The following is a 24,032-nucleotide window of genomic DNA, read 5'->3' as shown; positions in this document are numbered from 1 at the left end:
TGGTGGGTTCTCTTTCTTGTTCTCTATCTTCTTCAAGTGAACCATATATTCTACTACTGTGCTATTCATAATCGTATATGATGTGTGAAGATGTTACTAAACAACATGGCAATAGTGGAATTGAAACTACTGTGATAAAGCTGGTCAGAATCAGTCCTCTATTTGATCATTCACTATTTTACCTCAATATGAAGACTCTATAATCAAGTGGCATGATAATGCAGTTAATCTCATAGTTATTCTCACTTATTTTCAGAACACTTTATTCTGAATCTGACCAAGCCTTCCAGTCCGAGTCCACACAACTAAAAACTAACACAAACTAGTAAAGGTTCATACAAAGCAAAATCTAGGATGCAAAACCTGTGAGAAAAGATTAAAGTAATGCAAGTACTGAAACTAGTTCTTGAACAAGACACCTAAGATAAGTATTATGTTCATGCCATTTCCCCTGTCGCTTAACAATGCAATCTTCCCTTAATTACCAAACTGTAGATCCAAAATTTAGTTTTGTGATAATTTCTAAAACTATTTGTAGTTATGATTTGATTTTACTTTTCAGTGTACAATAGTTCAGTTCATGTTTTGATGAACTGCAATACATTCAGTTCTTTTTATCCAACGTAACAGCATGCTGCATTCTAACTGACTTCCAGGAGGTTTCCAGTTCCTCCCAAATCAGACATTTGGAAACACTTAATTTAAAAAACCCTGCACTTGAGGTCTCCTCACAGAACCATATTCCTTGTCTTGCTTCCCCAGCAAACCTTTGTTAACCATTTTCTGGGAGCTAGCGCCAGAAAATAGATGAAAAAGTCATATGGGCTCAAAGGGATTAATACCAGTAGGGGAGAAATGTGCAACTTTATTTATTTATTTATATTCCGCCCTTCCAAAAATGGCTCACATGAACAGGCAAAATGCCAAAAAGAAAAGAATGTTTTGTCCAAATATGACATTTTCTCTTTTCAGACTCTGTATCTTGTAAAGTGAGGCATATGACTTTATTTTACCAAATAGACAAGTTAGAAAGTCACTGCTTGCATAAGCTTCTTAACCTGACTGCCCACAGCAAAACTAGTGCTTTGTGCTACACTTCACAAACGGTGTTTGTCTCCCGAACAGATTTAACTCCTTGCAGCTCTGGGACATATACATTTTCTAGGGAGGGAAAGAGAGGCACTACTGTCCAGGCCCAACCCCTGGCAGCCTCTACTCACCCTCAGAACTGCTGATGCTGCTCCTCCCCACAATGGATCCGGCTAAGATGTCATCAGCAAAGCGGGAGAGGTCCCACTCTACAGCCAGGTTAATGGGGAGGGGCGAAGACCTAAACAGAAAAGAGACACAGAATGAAAAGTTTAAATGTTAAGAAACTGGATTTGTGGTCATCGCCCAATTTGAGTATTGATGGCAAAAGTGACATATACTAAATTCCATACTGCAAGCTAAGTAAAGGTATGTTAATTCACACATCAGAAATCTGATGGTAATATATGGTTCAACATCTCATTCTTTTGCTCTTTGGGATAAGATCTGCCTTCCAACCATTAGGCATTACTAAGCCAAAGGAACTAGGCCCATTTAATACGAACAAATGCACATAATCTTATCAGTGTTTAAGAAATAATTCATTCTCCTAAACACAGGAAGGCATAACTATCTCAGTTAACTATGGCATGAAATAGTCATGAACAGTAAAATACAATAGAAGAAAACAAAGCTAAATCATCTTTTTAAAAACATTTCCCATTTGGAAATAGTGGAAAGTAAATGCCAGGGGCTGGGGACTTAGAAATATCAAAGAATAGTAATTTTCATATTTTATAGAGACCATCACAAAAACAAAACCTACAACAATGGAACTATAACTAAAGTCTATACTGTATATAAAGGTATTTCATTCTATATTACTGCTCTTAATAATATGTATCCCATCAGATGTATGTGTGCTCTCTGATGCACATCAGATGAAATGAGTAGGTGCTCATTCATTCACTGATCTGATCTGAATATGCAATGGTAAAGTACATATATTAGCTCCATCCTTTGAAACGAAATGGAGAAGTTATTGTGATAGGGAAGCTCCCACGTGTACATTAGCAATTGCTGGATTAGGATGCACAACTGCATATAGCACATGTAGAAACTAAAAGTAAAGTAATTCCCCTTGTGTAACCCTAAGTCAATCTTTGGATCTTGACTTAAGGCACTCGTGTTCTAATCACCCCAGACATACAATTCCCGAAAAAAAATCTTCCCCACTCAAGGGAAAACACTGGGCTTGACAAGTCCCTTGACAGGAAGCCATGCCACCTAGAAATTTAACCATGATGACTAGACTAGAATATCTAGGGGTAGAGTTATTGAATAAATCTTTATTTGTACCATGCAGCCCTTTTTTGTTCTAAGTATGCTACTTGTAAAGGGAATAAAGAGAAGCCCATTTACCTGCCCCTTCCACAATGTCCATAACTAAGTTCAGTAATTTTGTTAAGTGCCCATTATATGACTTCTAAATTGTTGGATTGGCTTCTAGATCCGAATAAAACTTTTCAAAACCTGTGTTAGGGGAAGAACTCCCCTGCTCCGGCTATCACAGTCTTATCACCTGGTTACCATTGGCGATCTGGAAATTATATCTGGGCACTCTAACTGGAGGATGTTACTTCCTTATAACTTTGTTTTTTTTCATCACACCTCTTTGGGTAGCAACAGCTTCCTGGCACTTTCTAGAGCAAAACAAAAAATGGTGGCCAGCAGGAGCTGGCCACCAGGAATGTTACTACATCTTCAAGCACTGCTGAAGCTGCCAATCCAGCAAAAATGCAGCAAAATAATAATAATAATCCTCTCTAACAGTCCCCAAAAATCTGTGACAGAGTAAAATTTTAGGGGCTTAATTATAAGACTGGGTGATGCCTGGAACAGTTATCTACAAACCAAGGTAGCACAACAGTGGAATAAAATTTCAGTATAATCCTAATGTAAGTTGCTTTGTTTTTCCTCTTAAGGGCCTGTGTTGTTATTTTGTAAAATGTCCTTGAAAAAGATATGTATTATGTTTGTGCTTATCAGCAATTGTAGCAGTTTACAATATAGACTTTCCTTGTTCTTAGCTAGGACAAACACAGTTGCCGTTCAAGAAGTCAGAAGTGAGTATTCATTTACTTTGTGCCCAGAATCAAACTATAACTTCTGCACCACTACCATGTTCTCAGCTGCTCCCCGATGACTACTACTAGCCATCCAACTCTTTCTATGAACCTTCCCTGTGCAACTTTCTTAGGAACAGAGAAAAAGGCAAACTCCTCTTCCCCAATTTAAGCCAAATCAATTTAAATCACAATTAAAATTACTAGTCAGTATGACTAGATTTAAATCATGGGTTGTTTTTTTTTACATAAAGACTCATTCTTGCTGGTATAATCTTAATATTTACAACCAGATGAAGGTTCCATTTTTGTTCCTCTTCTAGATAGAAAAATTGCCCAGAATAATCTTACAGAAACCTCTGGAAGAGCATGACATTGTGAATGAATTAATGGAATTCATTTACCAAAAAATTCACATTGCATATATACAGCCTCATGCTACATAATTAAATACTAATTCTTATTTCATGATGAATATCTTTGGATTATAATGTATCTTAAACAGAAAACTATGTTTAGATAAGTTTTTCCCTCAAAAAGCATTTTATTCAAAAAATCTGATTTTAAAAAAAATCTGATTTAAAATTTTAAAAATCCATTTTTTAAAAAAAATCATTGATTTTTATCCACCCTGCTTTCACTACAAATATTGCATTTCCCACAAATATCAGTTTCCAGCTTAGAAAACTAAACTATCATTTCTCCTCATTCTACTCCAGTAAATCCATTATATATTATGTAACTCATTTCTATCAATCAGGAAAACACCTTTTTAAAAAGCCATGCATTCTTCCAAGAACAACCTGTATTTTATTCCAAACATTAAGGAACAAAGGAGTCTGCACCACAGACTTGGGACCTATCTTGTGGCCACCAGAAAGAAAGGACAGCTCATATGTTTCCAAGCTGAACAATGAATGTCTCATACACTCCAGAATTCATAAACTGACTTTCAACAGGTAGACTGAATATTAAGTCACTGAACTCCCAATAAATCCTCCTGTTTCTCTGTTAGTCCCAGAAAGCAGTAATGCACAGTCAACCCCCTTGATTTAGAACCCAGGCATATCATCTGTATTCAGACACTATCACCAAGATGACAGAGGGCTGTTCAATCTTGCACAGAACTGTTAGAAACAGTAAACTGGCAAAAATGGGGTGCAAATGTTGGTTTTAAAACATCTAAATAATTTAAAACATCTAAACCAATTAAGCCAGGGATTTTCAAATGTGGGATTGGGAGCACCCAGGGGCCTGCAAGCAACTTTAACTCTCACCAGCTGTCATGAGGTATTTCTGTACCCCTAGAGGCTCAAAAAATTTCTTAATTCTAAAATTTAGTCCATTTAGGATATTGTCAGTGACACCCCAGTAAATAAAACCCGCAGAGAGCAGGTCATTACAATAAACAGTTTTGCTTCCATGGTATTTTTTTTTTAAAAAACCCACAACAACAAACTGCTGGGATACAAGCATGGCCCATTAGGGGTACAGTCATACCCCTGAGTTAGTTGACTTGCAAGATACCCACTATCTTAGTGAAATATATTCTTCTTTTTATATAAATAAAATTTTCTCCTTTGGCAGAGGATAGTGGCAAATAAAAGTGTGCATGTTTTCTAGTTTAAAAGAGAGAGAGTTCATTGAGAGCACTGACATGAATTGGCAGAGATGTGATAAACTCAAGTCACCTTTCTTCACTGAATTCTCATTTTGAAGAATACCTTGTTGATCTAAAAATGGAAAGTTATGACTGAATTAGGGGACTTTTCAATGCTGAACTTAAAGGTGATATCCTCAATATCACTACTATACTACTACTACACACTACTAAGGTGATTTACTATTATTACTTATACACCACTCTTCAACAACAACAAAAAGTCCTCAAAGCAGCCTACATGGGGGGCGGGGGAGATGGTTCCCTGTCCCCAAAGAACTCACAGTCTAAAAAGAAGCACAGCCCCTGGAGCACTGTTCCCTCTAAGGAGTACACACATGCACACACACAGAAGTTTTTGGATGTCCGCTCAGTTCATTTTAGATCCTGCTCAGGTTGAATCGGGAAGGCCCCATTTTGAATGCACATGTGCACACACTGCTTTGATACTGCCGCCCAGATCAAAACTCATTCTGCACAGAGATGAGAAAAATTAGAGGGACTACTGCACTGGAGGGATGCTGTGCTCAGGATGAATAAGGCCAGTTGCACTCCCTGTGCTTGTGAACAGAAGCAAAAGCTATTCATTGATCTCTCTTCTGACACCTCTCTGAAAATCAAGTTCCCAATGATGGCTCTTCCAGAATTTTAGATTATTGTGCAAGCTGGGTACAAAAAATTAAGTGAGATGTAAATATTGATTCCCTTTGCAACATCCTCCTTGTGTGAATCAGTGTTTTCAGCAGTTGCTCCCATAAAGAGTAAATACTGATCAAAAGCAAGTATGGAGCCCAAAATTAGACTGGCAGCCTCAAACATAAAGGCCAGGTTTGAAAAACTAAGCACAAGCAAGCTAATACTTCTCATTGAAAAGGTAAATGTGCCTTATTTATCTCTACCTAATCACAAATCAGTAGCTTTAATTGGAAGCGGGAGGGTTGTTTAACTATGTATATTGTAAGGGGTCAAAGTATCATAAAGTTTGAGAAACTCTGTATTAAGCAATTTAAACAGTGTACACAGAACATTACCACTTTAAACCAATGCTTAATGCATCTCAAGATCGCAAGTTTGATGTGTCAGTTACTGAGTGCCATATTATAATATAATTAATTTGACCAGGCACTTCTGTTCTGATAAAAGGTGCAAAAGTAGCTGCAAGTGGTTACATTTTATTTGAAAATTTCTAATCAACATTAAGTCAAATATTTGTGTCCATTCTGCTATTAATTTAACTCCAGCTACCAAAGGCTGCCTAAGAACACAAAAAAGATACAGTATTACGAAAGTATGCTCATACTAAGGCAGGAAAAGAATTTCCACAGATGTACAATAGTCATCCAAAGCATGTTGCATATTCTAGTTGCATATGATGTTTGAATGGAATTGTTAAGGAGCTGAACCCCAAAGTAGTTTAAGCCTCAAGTGGCTTAAGTGCCTGAGTGAGGTCGTCCCTGGTATAAATCTCACTTCAATCATGAACTCATTAGTTGCCCTTGGGCAAGGCCTGAATTCTTAGCTTTAGCCTCCCCAATCTGCAATATGGGGTTAGTTACAGGGTAGTTGTTAGGGTTAGTGAGAACACATATGAAGCAGTTTGAATATTCTGAAGCACTACTGAATATAAATACCATCATTATACACTGAGCCAGCACATTGAATTATGACGACAATAGAAGTATGATCTTCCAACTCAGCCCCATCAAGATACTGCATTCTGTACCAACTGAAATTATGAAGTCACAAGTATAGACACGCAACAAAATGTTGCAGTATATCCCTGATGTGTATTTGTTACCTGAGCCTAAACCCGAGCATGTTGAAAGTTTTAAGCACCTTTCCCCGACAGAGGTAGAAGGGGTTGTGACTGTCTTAAAGAAGTATTCTTCAAGTTGAGCAATTTCCCACTCTTTTTGTTAAGTCCTGAGTTAAATTAGCTTCCCCCACCTGGTTGTCTTATTGTTACACTTTGGCTGCTTGTGGGAGGGGTTGTCCTCCTTGGACGTTTTTTCCTTCAGATTTTTGTGAAGCCAATGTATCTGTGAGTTACTTTGAATCTGTTGCCCACAAGTGCTCTGGTTATGCATCCATAAGGGTAAAGGGCATTCCAGCTCTTTCAGAAATAAATAATTGAAGAATGTCTCCTCATAGACTAGATTGAAGAGCCAAAGACTCTTCAAACCAGGGTAGATTTGATTTAAATCACTTCTCAGGAAGAGTCACAAGTTAAATCATTAGTCAGGCTTTTATTTAATCATATTTCCTAGTAAAAATGCATTCTTGTTGCCTGATTTAACCTTAATAAACACTCATCACTACTCAGAGATAGATGTAAGCTTCAATTTTAGAAGAAAGGTACACGCTGTGCATTATAAATCAATTATTCTGAATTTTTTTCAGATTAATCTTCATTTTAAAAACAGGACAATGATTTGGTCATATTATTTAGTAACAAAGCAAATGCATACTTGCATGTTCAGACAGGCTTTCTTTGGTACCATCAAAGCAGGAGCACTTCTCATTATTATGATTCATTAAGGCAACCAAGCCTTGTATTTATTTGTTCCACTGTTTGTATTTCATTAAAATATTCCCAAATGGTGTTTCTTTTAGGGGAGTGCATGCTAGTAAATTTGGATTTTCCTGTCACCACCAGGAGGGATCAAAATGTGAGGCAAGGGCCCTGGGTAGTGCAGTGGTGGTGGGCAGTCCCTCTAACAGGGACTCCCAGATGTTGTTGACTAGAACTCCCAGAATTCCCAGCTGCAATGGCTTTTGCTTGGGGATTATGGGAGTTGTAGTCAACAATATCTGGGAATCCCTGTTAGAGGGAACACTGGTGGCGGGGGCCCTTTAACTGCCCAGGGGGGCGGTGCAAGAATTCTCAGGATCTTGTGGGGAAGCTGGCAGGGAGTGATGCAGGGCAGCCTGGGAAGCCCACACAGCTGCTTGGAAAACTACCTATCTAGGGGTGGTAGTTAGAGCTCCTATGCTTCCTTGAGTGGAACTACCATCTACTACTACAACAAATATTCATACACTTTCAACAAAAGTTCTCAAAGTGGTTTACACAGAAATAAATAAATTTTTAAAAATAAGTAAATGCTCACAATCTAAAATAAACATAAGGCAGACACCAGCAACAACCACTGGAAGGATGCTGTACTGGGGATGGCTAGGGACAGTTGCTCTCTCTCTGTTAAAAATAAGAGAATCACCACTTGAAAGGTGCCTCTTTGCTCCAATAGTTGAGGTGGGGGGAGGCAAGGGTGTGTGTGTGTGTGCGTGTGTGTGTGTGTGCGCGCGCGCGCACGTGTACACCATCTACAGAATATGACTGATCAGGTCTGTTATAGCTCATCTCCATATACTTTTTAATAAGTATGTTCATAATATATATTTAGAAGTTGTCAGGGGCGTAACTATAATAGGGCAAGGGGAGACAGTTTTCTGGGGGCCTACTGCCTTGGGGGGGCCCCCAGAGACAAGTCATATGACTGACTCCCCCAGCCGCACACCCGCCCGGGCTTCCTTCAGTTTTGGAGGATGAATACAACTGATGTGAGTGTTAAGACCTGGAACTACCAGAACAGCATGTCTTTCTCTAGTACCATTAAATGACTTGCATCTTCCACAATTTACAAAACCTTTAAAAAAATGATAAAATGATTTAGGGTGTGTGTGTGTGTATGCTTTTTGTTACTACTATTCAGCCTCATTTAAGATTTATTTACTTCATGAGCTGAGCTTCGGGGGGGGCGGCATTTTAAAGTCTTGTCTCTGGGCCCACTCCAACCTTGCTACGCCCCTGGAAGTTGTTATTACTATTTATGATGTGTAGTTGATGTGTGTCAGTGCCTGGTATCATTTCCCTCCTTCCTTTTATAATCTAGCATCAAAGGTGTATTCCACCTTGATTAGTCCATCTTGTATTTGCATAGGAATGTGCTTCCATTTTTTCACTAGGTACATGACTGAATCAAGTATAAAAGCCCTTGAGATCTCTTAAAATGAAGTCCACTGAGAATAACTGACATTCATTCAGTTTACCTCCAAGCCTGTCTCTGAATAATGTCAAAAGAACTCAACAAGTACCCACAAGAAAAAGTGCAATAATTAATGAGTATGGATACATAAGATGTCAGCTTCGATTTAGATGTTTTATTGTGAAGCCCCCAGAGAAGCAAGTTTTGGGCGGTATATAAGTGTGTTAAAAACAAACAAACACAGAGACTAATCTACTTGGATTTGCCATGAAACAGTTGAAAACTTCAGAGGACTATTACCACCAAATCTAGAGTTCTTCTAGGAAAAATCCTTTTTCAGCTCCATCAGTCAATGGTCAACTGTCCATGGATTTTGGCAGTGACTATACTTGACAGGGAGGCAGAGAAAAGACAACTAAAGTGAGTCCTGGACCATTCCCTCCAGTGAGCTTTTTATAAAAAGGTGGGAATGGGAAACTTTCTGGTCAAACAATGTGGTCAACCCTCAATGAGTCTTACCCACAAGCCAACATCACACCACCACAACAATGACAGAAGGGCAGGGCCCAGCCCATTCTTCCTTCTGGAGGCAAAATGGTCAGAGGTAATTGGCATGAATGGCCAATGGACCCCAACAGGCACAGCAGATTTACCTAAGAGTAACACAAAGAGGTATTGCTATAATAATTCAAAATGCGTAATCAGAAAAAAACATGTTTTGAGACAAAGGCTGAACTTTGATTTCTCCCTAGAGTGTTTACAATAAGTCTTGAAAAATGTTCTTTGGACACAGGAGACAGCCTAAAAATTTAGGAGCCAGACAATCAACATTTGACAAAGTTACTAAACTTAGTGACAAACATGGGGGGGGGGGGGCGCACGATGGCAGGGGGCAGAAGAGTAAACGGGCTTCTCTTTATTCCCTTTACAATAATATACTTATAACAGAAACAGGGCTGTGTGCAACAAATGAAGATTTTATAAAATAATCCTCGCTCTGAATATCCTAGACCAGACACCACAGTTAAACTTCTAGGCACCATGTCACCCTGGTGCCTGGGGTTTGTCAAGCCCTAGCCTACAACACATTTTAGAACATGATTAATGATAGATAGATAGATAGATAGATAGATAGATAGATAGATAGATAGATAGATAGACAGACCAGACAGACAGGAGAAGCTACATCCCCTACTGCACCTGGCAAAAGAATATTTTTACTTGTGTGATGTAACTTGATTTAGTATCTTCTTGAAATATGACTTTTAAAGGGGAAAAAGCTGCACACAGAATACTTTTGTTTCTAAAATTGACAACATTACATTGATTTAAAGCAGCACTATTTTCTCAACTACCAAGACATAAGATTCATGTGAGAGTGAGAGAGCCTGCGTGCAGAAATTCTTAGTAGGTACAATTTCAAAGTTAGTAACATCAAATGAAACAAACAGGAAAAGTTTGTTCTAGTTATTGAGTGCGCTTAACTTTAGCTCAATCACAACCATTTTCATTACTGCAAAGAAAATGAACAAACAATTGCATAGCGAATCCAAGTATGGCATAAGGCTATTCAAATGAGTTTCAGGAAGACTGTGCTTGTTTAAAAAAAAAAAAATACACCAAGTCCCCCAAATGTTTCAGTGTATTTTAATCCAAAACAGTTATCTCCTGTGAAATATATGTTTGTATGTAATGCACTGATTTCCTGAGAAGGTTACAGAATAGACAAAACCTCTTATAGTAGGCGATTCTTAAACAGTTCCCCTCAAAATATGCAAGAGAGGTGTTTTTTAAAAAAAATCACACATCTACATTTCTAAGACAAGTGGTTAGAGTGCTGGACTAGGACCGGGGAGACCCGAGTTCAAATCCCGATTCAGCCATGATACTTGCTGGGTGACTCTGGGCCAGTCACTTCTTTCTCAGCCTAACCTACTTCACAGGGTTGTTGTGAAGAGAAACTTATAGTACACCACTCTGGGCTCCTTGGAGGAAGAGCAGGATATAAATGTAAAAATATTAACATCATCATCATTTTGGATTATCTATTAACAAAAACAGTTACGAAACAGTTTTGGCACCCTGCTTAAATAACCTTGTGCCATATCTGGATTTGCTGTGCCACCTCATTCTTCAATTATTCCTCACTAACAAAAGCAGAAGACAGTTGGTGTCATTACCTTGTTGTAACTCCAAATGTAACTGTGCTTTTGCTGAAAGGCAGCATAGAAATTAACTACAATATGAAGCTAATCTCTTTCCAACAAATTCCCAAATTCATCTACAGCCCATAACCAAAAATAGAAAAATTCAGCTAAGAAGATATACAGGTGGCCCTCGTTATTTGCGGAGGCTCTGTTCTTGTTTATAGGCGCAAATACAAAAACTATGAACAACAAAACCTTGGGAATTGGGGGGGGGGGTAGCTTCCTAACCAGAAAAAGGGGGCAAAAATAAGAGAAGGCAGTACCTTATTCTCCAGGTCTCCAGCAATGCCTCACACCCCAAAACAGTTGAATATTCAACCCCACCCCCACAAAGCATTAAGAGCTACAAAATGGCTTTCTGCTAGAAAATGGTGGCTGGAAATGACATCGGAAGTAATTTCCAGCCACTTAAAATCTCAGATAGGTGATTTTCTCCTATTTTTATAGCCACAGATAATGAAACTGGGTTTTAAAGACCCAATCGCGGATACACAAAACCATGGATATGGAGTCCGCAGATAACGGGGGCCACCTGTACCTATGTGAAGAAATTTGAAATGTTTTTCTTGCCTACACAGTAGTTAATGAGCCACAGAAACCAAAACAGATTAAGATTTGAAGCAAGAATGTTTACATTTATTAATGTATGCTCCTAGGTGAAAAGATGACACTGCAACATGCCAAGGAAAGCACTTTCACCAATTCCACCTAACTCGTGCCAGACACTCTTGAAATAAATTGCTCTATTTTTCATTCTCTTCCATTGTCATAACCACATGTCTTAACTATGCACTAAAGATTTTTTGCCCTGAGAGAACTATCTGGAGTTAACTATGTGGAGCATTCTTTCACAAAAATGCAATCCAGAGCAGGGCTATGCGCAGGCTTTTACCATGAATTGGAGTGAATATTTGTCAATTTTCTTTCCCAAGGATACTCACCAGATATCCATTTGGTGACTCTAGGTGATTCAAGCTACATGTGCTCTATTCATCAACAACTGGGAGTGCTGCATAACTTCAGCAACCCCCCCCCCCCACTATCGGTGGCCCTATGTGACATAGTGACTATCATTGTCTCAGGTCTTGCTTCCAGGTACCCAGAAATCTCCCTTCATTTACACAACCCTGCCCTGGGGTTTTCTCAGTAATCAGAGCTCTGGTCAGTGGTCCTCCCTCCATAGATCAAAGCCATTTCCTCCCAAGTTTTGCCTAGTTCTTCTTCCCAAATCCGTTTGAATCCAATTCCTTCATTCGCTCCCCTGCCAGCCCTTTAGATTGACTCTGCCTCTTGGGAAACTGCCTGCATTATAACCATGCCTATAAAGTGCCAAAAAGGGGACCCAAAGGGGCCCCCATAACAGTTGCATGCAATTCCCCTTTCAGGAGAAGATGCAGACAAAGTATGGATTGAGCAGTTCTGCCCTCTCTTTATCACCTGTTAAACATTTCATCCTTACTGAGCAGCAGGCATACCATTTCTTTCCTCTTACTTTAACGATTTCTGAAAGCCCTATCCATTGCTTTTAGTATCCCTTGGCAACCTGAGCTACTTCAGACCTTTAGCTTTCCAGACTGTCCCTACAAGTCGGGCTACTAGCCTGCATCCATTCCTGGTTATCTATTCTCCTTTCCATATCTTATGTGTCCTCCTTTCAGCTCATTACTAATCTTTTAGTAATTTCCCTCTCACTAAATTAGCTTGAAACTGTGCTTCAAGAAAGGCCAGGAGCCCAGGGTAGCTCTTCAGGAATTTTAATCTTCCTCCAGGAACTCCTTTTCTTGTTAGTTTATCTAGCAATGGAATCCAAAGTGGTGCTTCCCTGAGCTTGCTCATTCATTGTGTATATACCGCCCTTCCTAAAATGGCTCAGGGAACTCAATTTAAAAACAAATTCAATTCAAGCTTACATTAAAGTCAACTTTCATGAAATCTAAGGTACATGTTTCACAAAACTCACTTTATTCTTTGATAAGATTAAGAATCCTATCATTATATGGCCACTTTACCCAAAAGTTCCCACTATTTCAGTCTCATTGATCAACTCTATACAAGGCCGGAAAGGGAATGTGCTACTGGGGACGTGCTATCGCCCTCCGGATCAAAATGCCGACAGTGACTGGGAGTTGCAGGAGGAAATCAGGGAGGCTTCAAGGAGAGGCAGGGCTGTAATTATGGGTGACTTTAATTACCCACACATAGACTGGGTAAATTCACAGTCAGGTCAGGACAAAGAGGTCAAATTTCTAGATACGCTAAATGACTGTGCCCTAGAACAGTTGGTCATGGAACCGACCAGAGAGAAGGCGACCTTGGATCTAATTCTGAGTGACACCCAGGACCTGGTGCATGATGTCAGTGTCATCGACCCTTTAGGGAACAGTGACCACAGTGCCATCAAATTCAGCATACATGCGGGGAGAGAATCACCAAGGATGTCTAACACAGACATTTTGAATTTCAGAAGAGGAAACTTCTCCAAAATGAGGAGTATGGTGAAAAGAAAGCTGACGGGGGAAAATCAGGAGAGTCACTTCGCTCCAGAGTGCATGGCGTTTACTCAAAACCACAATACTAGAAGCCTAGTTAGATTGTATACCCAAAAGGAGCCAAGGTACCACTAAGTCCAGGAGGATGCCAGCATGGCTAACGGGTACCATCAAGGAAGCCATAAAAGGGAAGAAGACTTCCTTCCGAAATTGGAAGGCCTGTCCAAACGAAGAGAACAGAAAGGAACACAAACTCTGGCAAAAGAAATGCAAGGTGACAATAAGGGAGGCAAAAAGAGAGTTTGAGGAACATTTATCCAAAAGTATCAAGGGGAATAACAAAAACTTCTTTAAGTACATCACAAGCAGGAAACCTGCCAGGGAGGCAGTTGGACCATTAGACAATGAGGGACTGAAAAGGATTATTAAGGAGGATATGGAGATTGCAGAGAAGCTGAATGAGTTCTTTGCATCTGTCTTCACGGCAGAGGATACTGAGCATATACCTGTTCCTGAACCAGGCTTTTTAGCGATGGAGGCTAGAGAGCTAAGTCAGATAGAAGTGACAAGGGATGATGTTCTAAACTGTCTGGAAAAACTGAAAGCTAACAAATCACCAGGGCCGGATGGCATCCATCCAAGAGTCCTCAAAGAACTCAACTGTGAAACTGCCGACCTCCTTGCTAAAATATTTAACTTATCCCTGAAATCGGGCTCTGTACCAGTGGACTGGAAGTAGCAAATGTAACACCGGTTTTCAAAAAGGGATCCAGGGGAGATCCAGGAAATTACAGGCCAGTTAGCCTAATGTCCGTTCCAGGCAAATTGATGGAAAGCATCCTCAAGGATAAAATTGTAAAGCACCTAAAAGAACAGGCCCTGCTGGGAGTGAGCCAGCATGGCTTCCGCAAAGGTAAATCTTGCCTCACCAACCTTTTGGACTTCTTTGAGAGTGCCAACGAGTGTGTGGATCAAGGTGATCCAGTTGACATAGTATACCTGGACTTCCAAAAAGCTTTTGACAAAGTTCCTCATCAAAGACTCCTGAGGAAATTTAGCGGTCATGGGATAAGGGGACAAGTACATGTGTGGATTGCTAACTGGTTGAAAGACAGGAAACAGAGGGTAGGTATCAATGGAGAGTTTTCACAATGGAGGGAAGTAAGAAGTGGGGTCCCCCAGGATCTGTACTGGGACCGGTACTTTTTAATTTATTCATAAATGATCTAGAAGCAGGGGTAAGCAGCAATGTGGCCAGATTTGCAGATGATACCAAACTCTTCTGGGTAGCGAAATCCGAAACGGATTGTAAGCAGCTCCAAAAGGATCTCTCCAAACTAGGTGAGTGGGCGACAAAATGGCAAATGCAGTTCAGTGTTAGCAAGTGTCAAGTGATGCACACTGGGATAAAAAACCCCAACTTCAAGTATACAATATGGGATCTGAGCTGTCGGTGACGGACCAGGAGAGGGATCTTGGGGTTGTGGTGTACAGCTCGTTGAAAGTGTCGACTCAGTGTGCGGCAGCTGTGAAAAAGGCCAATTCAATGCTAGGGATCATTAGAAAGAGGACTGAAAATAAAACGGCTAATATTATAATGCCCTTATACAAAACTATGGTGCGACATTGTTGAACTGGAGAAGGTACAGAAGAGGGCAACCAAGATGATCAGGGGCCTAGAGCACCTTTCTTATGAGGCAAGACTACAACACCTGGGGCTATTTAGTTTAGAAAAAAGATGACTGCAGGGAGACATGATAGAGGTCTATAAAATCATGCATAGTGTGGAGAAAGTGGAGAGAGAGAAATTCTTTTCCCGCTCACACAACACTAGAACCAGGGGTCACTCCATGAAATTGATTGCCAGGAGGTCTAGGACCAACAAACGGAAGTACTTTTTCACACAACGCGTGATTCACTTGTGGAACTCTCTGCCACAAGATGTGGTGACAGCCAACAACCTGAATGGCTTTAAGTGGGGTTTGGATGACTTCATGGAGGAGAGGTCTATCAATGGCTACTAGTCGAAGGGCTGTGGGCCACCTCCAGCCTCAAGGGCAGGATGCCTCTGAGTACCAGTTGCAGGGGAGTAATGGCAGGAAAGAGGGCACGCCCTCAACTCCTGTCTGTGGCTTCCAGTGGCATCTAGTGTGCCACTGTGCGAAACAGGATGCTGGACTAGATGGGCCTTGGGCCTTATCCAGCAGGGCTGTTCTTATGTTACTAACTCTTTCCTATTGGTTAGGATCAAGTCAAGGACAGCCAATCCCCTTGTTCTTTCCTCCACCTACTGAAAAAGGAAATTGTCAGCAAGGCATGTCAGGAATCTGTTGGAAATCTAATGCATAGCAGAACTTAAGCCCCCAAAGGGTATTGGGGTAGTTGAAGTATCCAATTATTACTAATTCTTGCTTCCTCAAACCTCTGTCATTTGTTTTAGAAAAACAACATTATCCACATTCTCTCCTTGGTATGGCATTTTGTAGTAGACGCCCCACTATATATATATTTTTAATTCCCTCTATTTTTTCACTCAGATACTCTTAACTGAATTACCATGTTCACTGTCTTGCATTTTTGTCCAGGTTACAATTTTGATATATAATACAATTTCCCTCCCCTTTCTATTGCATCTTTTTAAAAAATCAAGTTATTTAGCTCTCATTTATAGGTTTACAAGACCACAGGAAAAGAGGAAGAAAACAGAGGCAAAGTCTGGAAGATACAAGTTGGCAGAATGATCAAGACAGATTCCTTAAACGGATGGGCAGTCTGTCTGTTTTACACATACACACGCGTGCACACACACATACTTTAAAACAAATTATCAGCTTTCATATGCAAATATACAAGAAACAACAGGATATCAGCAAAGATATTAAAAAGGCAAGTCCTGCTTTGAAGAGGAAAATAGCTCAGGAATCACTGATGGGCTTCAATTTTCCCTGTTCTCTCAGGCATACATTCCTGGATCCAGTGTTATTCTTGGACTTTCAGTCAGTGTTGACAGCAGTATTCATAAACTTCATCACAGTAAGTTTTTTGGATTCAAATCGAGTAATCACTATTTGGCTTTCTAACATGGTAACCTACATCCTGAAAGTGAGTATCCACACTGGCTTCCAATAGTAGTTGGGATACAATTATGCCTGTGAATACCAGTTTCTGGGAGGGCTACTGCCTTTATGTTTTGCATATGTTCTTCCCAAGGGTATCTGGTTGGCCATTACAGGAACAAAGTATGTTGGACTAGACAGGTCTTTGGTCTGATCCAGAAGGGCTCTTTTATGTCCAAGGATCAGTTTTAAATCTATAAAATCAGAAACATTTTTGAGGCCCTACATCAATTCATAGTATATTTATCAAGAGCTTTATAAATAACCAAGACTTATTTTATGAATAACCAAGATTGAGGGCACCCTCGATGTACTAAATCTCAATGTGAGGACATGTAGAAAAGGAATCACTCTCCAATTCTATAGTTGCTTTCCTATATATGTCTCACCCATAAATCCCGGTATGTGGCTTCAAACTGTATCTTTATGACTTAAGTTGGGTTTGGTAACTTCTGTGAGAGGAAAGATCCCCAGGAAGAAAATTTGAATGATTAACACTTTCACTCCCATTCTGATAAGACAGATAGCCAGTTAGTGGCTCAGTGTTCATCAACAAAGAATAACTGCAACCATATAAACCTAGTTAACTATATAAACCTACTCGCCATTGTCACAGGAACACAGTCTTGTGTGGTGCCACCATACAATTATAGAATGCCCTCCCCAGGAAGGTCCATCAGATCCCATGATTAGCAATTGGAAAAAAGATGTGAAGACTTTCCTCTTCCATGAAACAGAGGTCTTTTAGCTAATCTTAATGGTGTTTTTCATGGTTTTATGCCACTTTTCTATGACTTTCTGTCTTTGTCATCATAAGATTTTCCCCTGTAATGTCTCTTTTCTAGTTTTTATTGTAAGCTGCCTTGTAAGGTGGGATATTACATTTTAAAAATACATTACACACAGAAATGCCTGCTTCCTTTATTCCTGAACACAATTCATAGATAACAGCAAGATCTGGCTAAAATGCCCAAGGAAAATCCTCTGTTAAATCAAGGTAACCCAAAAGGTACCTTTGTGGAACAAAGCTTCTCATGCTGAGCAAACATTTTGCTTTCTCCCTTGCCTTCCAAATGTTAAGAACTGAGATGTTAAAGTAAAAGTATAAGTCCTATCCAGGCATTAAAACTAACTGTGGGCACTGTACCCAGATACAGTGCCCATGGGAGTATCCTGGCCCGCTCCACCATTCTGACATGCCCCATAAACCAGCCTTCCAACATACTGTCCACAACTTCAGCATTTGTCTGAACAAGGCTTGTACTCAGAGGGATCCTCCCCATGATTAGGAATGTTGAGGTATCTGTACAAGTAAGTAAGTAATACCTGGCTTTAGTAATTTAAGATCCTACAGTTAAAAATGCTTTACCAGCATGAAAAGCACAGAATCCCTCCAGAAAGACACTGTTTCTCTGCAAAGAGGATTAAGGAAACGTCAGTCTTCAGACCCAAATGTATTGGCAATCCCATCTACATTATCTTTAGATTCAGATGTGTACCAGAGTTACAGTGATCCCCATTGTCATGGACGGATGACGATCTGGTTACGGTAGAACGTACCCAGATCTGCAGTGGTGAAGGACCTATTAGACTGGTTCACCTGAGAAGTTATTGGATCCAACCAGATTCCAAGAAGCCTTAGAAGGGTTTAGGGTTGGGCTTTGCTAGTCAGTGCTCTGGTGCAAACAGGGAATAATGAACTCACTAGAGAAGTAGACACAATTGCTCCTAAGTGTCCTCTCAGACTTGCTTTAAAGACAGCCCCGTGGTATTTGGATGAACTACGGGAGCTGAAGCGGTGAGGTAGACAACTAGAGAGCAAGTGGAGGAAGACTTGATGAGTCTGATCAGGCACAACACAGAGCACATTTAAAAATCTATGCTCTGACAGTGCGGGTGGAAAAGAAGGTTTGGTGCAGGGTGTTATTGATATGCTTATGACAGCCAGATCTACTTCTCCTTATCAACCTCATCAGGAAATGGCTTGTCTTCCCTAAATGCCTTCCTGGAGGCAGTAATGGACTGGATGAGGTGTAACAAACTGAAGTTGAATCCAAATAAGACGGAGGTACCGACAACCTCAGGACTCGCCCTCCATACCAAGTCCTGCTATGCTGCCTCATTGTGGCGGGGGGGGGTGTTACTGAGGAAGAGCTAAGGATATCTCAGAGTACTACTACTTCCAGCTACTGAGAATCTCTCAAGACTACCGATGGTGTTTATGACACGGTTAGACTAAAGCCTTTTGGACATCTAGCACCTGATGTTGCCATGCAAGAAAAGAAAATCCAAAGCTGCAAAGACAGAATTACAATGGGAATGTGGAACATAAGAAGCATGAATATGGGAAAGATCAACACAGTGAAAGATGAAATGAATTGACTACAGATTGACATCTTGGACATCAGTGAATTAAAATGGACTGGAATAGGACACTTTCAGTCAGAAAACCATAGCATTTACTACCCAGGACACGAAAACCAGAGAAGGAACGGTGTTGCTTTCATAGTCAGGAAGGATATAGCAATAACAATACTTGAGTACAATGAGGTCAGTGACTGACTAATATCAATTAGATTTCGTGGACAACCCTTTAAAATGACAGTTCTTCAAGTCTATGCCCCAACGACTGATGCAGAAGAAGAGAAAGTTGATGGGTTTTATGCTCAAGTTCAGTCTGAAATTGACAGAACAAGCAAGCAAGATGTGCTGCTGTTGGTTGGAGACTGGAATGCCAAAATTGGAAATGGTAAGGAGGAGAACACAGTCAATCAATATGGCCTAAGAAACAGAAACTAAGCAGGAGAACAACTTCTTAGTTTCTGCCAAGCCAATGACCTCTTCATTGCTAACACATTCTTCAAACAAACAAAGTGGTCATCATCAGATGGAGTACACAGAAATCAAATTGATCACATTATTGGTGCAAGGAGGTGGAAGAGCTCAGTTATAACAGCAAAGACCTGGCCGGGGGCCAACTGTGGAACAGATCACGGACTGCTCATGTGCAAGTTCCAAGTCAAGCTAAAGCAGAAAAACAAAGCTATCCAGCTTCCACCCTATCATCTTGAGAATGGACCCATCATTTTCAAGGAGAACATCAGGAACCGCTTTGAAGTTCTGAATCTCATTGATAGGGAACCAGAGGAACTGTGGAATGAAATCAAAGAAGTTGTTCAGGACGAATGTGAAAAGAGACTGCCAAAAACCAAGAAACAGAAGAAAGCAAAATGGATGTCAGAACATATGGTGGAAATTGCCAAGAAGAGGAGAGAAGCCAAAGTCAAGAAAAATAAAGACCTCAGGAAGGAACTTAATCGGGAATTTCAGAAAGCTTTCGAAAAGCTGTTAGAAGAGACAAGAAGCAGTAGTACAATGACATCTGTAAAGACCTTGAGGATAGAAATAGACGCAGAAAAACAAAGCGTTTTCCAAAAGATCTCTGAACTCAGAGGGAGGTTCCAACCTCGAAATGGTATGTTAAGGGATGCCAAAGGACAGATAGTAACTGATTCAGAGAAGATCTAACAGAGTTGGAAGGAATATACTGAAAATCTGTACAGCAGGGACATCAACAACCAAGATTCTCTAGAAGATATTCCATACTTGCGAGAACCTCTAGTACAGGAAGATGACGTTAGATCAGAACTCTGAACATTATCAAGTTGAAAGGCTACAGGAATTGATGGAATAGCTACAGAAATATGGCAGGCAACAGAAGAAGACTCAGTCAAAGTTCTAACCAAACTATGAAAGCAAATCTGGAGAACAACAGAGTGGTCAACAGACTGGAAGAGGTCATTCTACATACCCATACCATAGAAAGGAGACTTAACAGACTGTGCAAACCATCACACAATATCTTTAAATTTCCCATGCCAGTAAAATAATGCTCTGGATCATCCAATGCAGATTAGAGACCTACGTAGAAAGGGAAATGCTGAATATTCAAGCTGTTTTCAGAAAAGGCCGAGGAACAAGAGACATCCTTGCTGATGCACGCTGGATGATTGAGAAAGCCAAAGAATACCAGAAAGAAGTCAATATGTGCTATATTGACTACAGAAAAGCCTTCGATTGCGTCGACCATGTCAAGTGTTGGAATATCTTTAGGAAAATGGGCATCCCAGAACATCTCATTGTTCTCAGGAGAAACCTACACAGAACAGGAAATCAACATCCAGATGGAACATGGTGAAACAGACTGGTTCCAGATCGGCAAAGGAATAAGACAAGGCTGTATACTTTCTCCTTATTTTTTCAATTTATATGCTGGACATATACTAAGAGAAGCTGTATTGGAAGAAGATGAGCATGGTTTTAAAGTTGGAGGAAGAAACATCAATAACCTGCGGTATGCTGATGACACCACTCTGATAGCTGAGAATGTGAATGATCTGCAAGCTCTAGTAATGAAAGTCAAGGAGCACAGTGAAAAAAATGGGACTACAATTAGATGTAAAGAAGACTAAACTAATTACAATGAGTAGAGCAACCAGCCTCAGAACAATTATTATTATTATTATCAACTCAATTTCTATACTGCCCTTCCAAAAATGGCTCAGGATGGTTTATATAGATACATAATAAATAAATAAGATTAATCCCTGTCCCCAAAGGGATTACAATCTAAAAAGAAACTCAAGATAGACACCAGCAACAGTCACTGGAGGTATTATGCTGGGGGTGGATAGAACCAGTTACTCTCCCCCTGCTAAATAAAGAGAATCACCATGTTAAAAGGTGCCTCTTTGCCAAGTTAGCAGAATTGACAATGAAGACACTGAAGTGGTGGATAGCTTCTGCCTTTTAGGATCGACCGTAAACAGTCAAGCAGTCAAGAAACATGCCGCAGAATACCACTTGGTAAGGTTGCAATGAAAGCCATGGAAAGGATATTTAGATGCCGTGACGTATCTATACCTACAAAGATTAGAATCACTCGAATGCTGGTTTTTCCCATGGCACTCTATGGATGCAAAAGCTGGACTTTGAAGAAGCAAGATAGAAAAAACATTGACGCTTTTGAACTTTGGTGCTGGAGAAGAAATTTGAGGAAACCATGGACAGCCAGGAAAACAAACAGATGGATCCTAGAACAAATCAATCCAGAATTTTCACTCAAGTCACAAATGACCAGGCTCAAATTATCATACTTTGGACACATTATGCAAAGACCCAGCTCCCCGGAGAAGTCCGTAATGCTGGGAAAGGTTTAAGGCAAGAGGAGAAGACGACAACCAGCAGCAAGGTGGATGGACTCAATCACGATAGCAATGAATGCACCACGGAGAAAACTTAAAGGCCAAGTTGAAGAGAGATCATCCAAGAGAGTATCCATCTATGTGGTTGCTAAGGGTCGACACCAACTTGATGGCAATCAATCAATCAATCGCTGGCAGCTTGGGCGTCGGGACCCAGGATATGGTTTAGATCTGCCTGTTCTGGATGGGGTTATAACTCCCCCGAAAGAACAGGTATGTAGCTTGGGAGTGCTCCTGGACCCAAAGCTCTCCCTGGTTTCTCAGGTTGGGGCAGTGGCCAGGAGCTTTTTTTATCAGCTTCAGTTACGTCCATTTCTAGAGGTGAATGACCTTAAAATAGTGATACATATGCTGGTTACCTCCAGACTTGACTACTGTAATGCACTCTACATGGGGCTGCCTTTGTACATAGTCTGGAAACTACAATTGATATAGAATGCGGCAGCCAGATTGGTCTCTGGGACAACACGAAGGGACCATATAACACCGGTTTTGAAAGAATCGCACTGGCTGCCAATATGTTTCCAGGTGAAATACGAAGTGCTGGTTATCACCTATAAAGCCCTTAACAGCTTGGGTCCGGGCTATTTAAAAGAGTGCCTCCTTTGTCATGAATCCTGACGCCAGTTACAATCTTCTGGAGAGGTCAGGTTACGGTTGCCACCAGCTCATTTGGTGGCAACTCAGGACCAGCCTTTCTCTGTGGCTGCCCCAGGTCTTTGAAATATGCACCTTGCTGAAGTAAGAGCATCTCCTTCTCTGTTTGTTATCAGGAAGACCCTCAGGCTCTCTCAAGCTTTTAATTAGAATTAATTTTAACAATTTTCATTTGTTTTATACTATTTTTATTGTGTTTCATCTATTTTAAGCTGATTTTTTAATATTTTTAAAAAGATGTACATTCTTTAGATGCCTAGAGATGTACATATCAGGTGGTATAAAATTGTGATTGATTAATTAAAGAAAGAAAATAGTAGCAAGAAGTGCGAGGCAACAAAGTATTAAGGCCTTGTTTAAAGGACTAATGATTCATGAAGAAACACTAGTAGCCTCTTGTACAATGGAGTGAAACTACTCTTCGGATTCATACTTGGGCATTAAACAAAGAAATATGATAAAGGTTGAACCCTAGGTTTTTCTAGAGTTTGGTATAGAAAAACATTATACCCAGTTATAGATTCATCACACAGGGTTTCCCAGGTGCAGATGTGCTATTCTCCCAAATTAGGTCATGAACAGAGTAGAAGAGTCTCTGCCAATGTAAGAAACCCAGTACTGCACACACATATCACAAATACATATAAATAGGAAGGTTTGAGTCTTGAGCATAGGAATAAGTCCATTTCCTCCTTAAAGCTAATTGTTTTTCAGAAAGGGATTTTCTGTTCTGTGTGTCAGACAGACTGTCTGCTTGACACACATATACAGAAAATCCCTTTCCCAAAAATGGTTAGCCTTAAGGAGGAAATGGCTTGGCAGGAAGAATCTCCATTGTGAATTTTACAGGGTCCCCGTACTTTTACTTCTTTAAAGTAATCTGAAGCTGTTAAAAGCTAGATGATCAAAAACTAAATGTGATATTAAATATGGGGCAGGGCTGTTATGTTCTTATGATGCTCAGTTGATATAACACACTGAAAACAATTTCTAGTTAAACTAGTTATCACAAGAAACAGGTTAGTGACATTTCAAGACTAAAATGTTTTCAAAGCCTTTAAATTTTTTCAAAACTTTGTTTAAAATATCATTGACTTAAAGCCTTTGTGTCAATGATTTCTAGGTAGTGGTTCAGTATTGGTTCAGTCGTCATACAGAGCCAGGGTTGAATTCTGATTTCGCACAATGTCCCCTCAGAAGCGCAAACTCTTCTCACCCCTTCACACACAAGGGGAGAAATTATTCTACTTCCAATCTTGGTTTAGAACAAGCCAGAATCTGGTTACAACATCTGAACCAGTCGATTCTGGCTTATTCTAGCTGAGTTTGCCAATACTTATATCCAACGCAAGACAGAATCCCAGCTTCTGATCCTGGTTTATTTCTAAACTCTGGCAAGGATACACCAGGATTACCCATTTTGAACATCACAACAGATTCTGGCTTGTTCTAAACCAGGATTGAAAGTAGAATCCTTTCTCCCTGTGTCCCACACCAA

General features: G+C 40.2%; 1 protein-coding gene across 6 annotated transcripts in view; it reads right to left on the bottom strand.

Annotated features, from left to right (window-relative positions):
* The window catches only part of CRIM1 (cysteine rich transmembrane BMP regulator 1), a 249,767-nt gene that overhangs the window by 155,888 nt on the left and 69,847 nt on the right, over nucleotides 1-24,032 (bottom strand). The window contains exon 1 of one of the 6 annotated variants that reach the window (XM_053302999.1): nucleotides 1,221-1,326. The exons of the other annotated variants lie outside the window; for them this stretch is intronic. The gene's annotated coding sequence lies outside the window, so the exon portion shown is untranslated. Of the gene's footprint in view, nucleotides 1-1,220; nucleotides 1,327-24,032 lie in introns of those variants that run through there. 6 annotated transcript variants of the gene reach the window in all.

Source organism: Hemicordylus capensis, chromosome 1 (assembly GCF_027244095.1).
Source record: "Hemicordylus capensis ecotype Gifberg chromosome 1, rHemCap1.1.pri, whole genome shotgun sequence".
Classification (NCBI taxonomy): domain Eukaryota; kingdom Metazoa; phylum Chordata; class Lepidosauria; order Squamata; family Cordylidae; genus Hemicordylus; species Hemicordylus capensis.
This window is presented reverse-complemented; position numbering and strand designations above follow the sequence as displayed.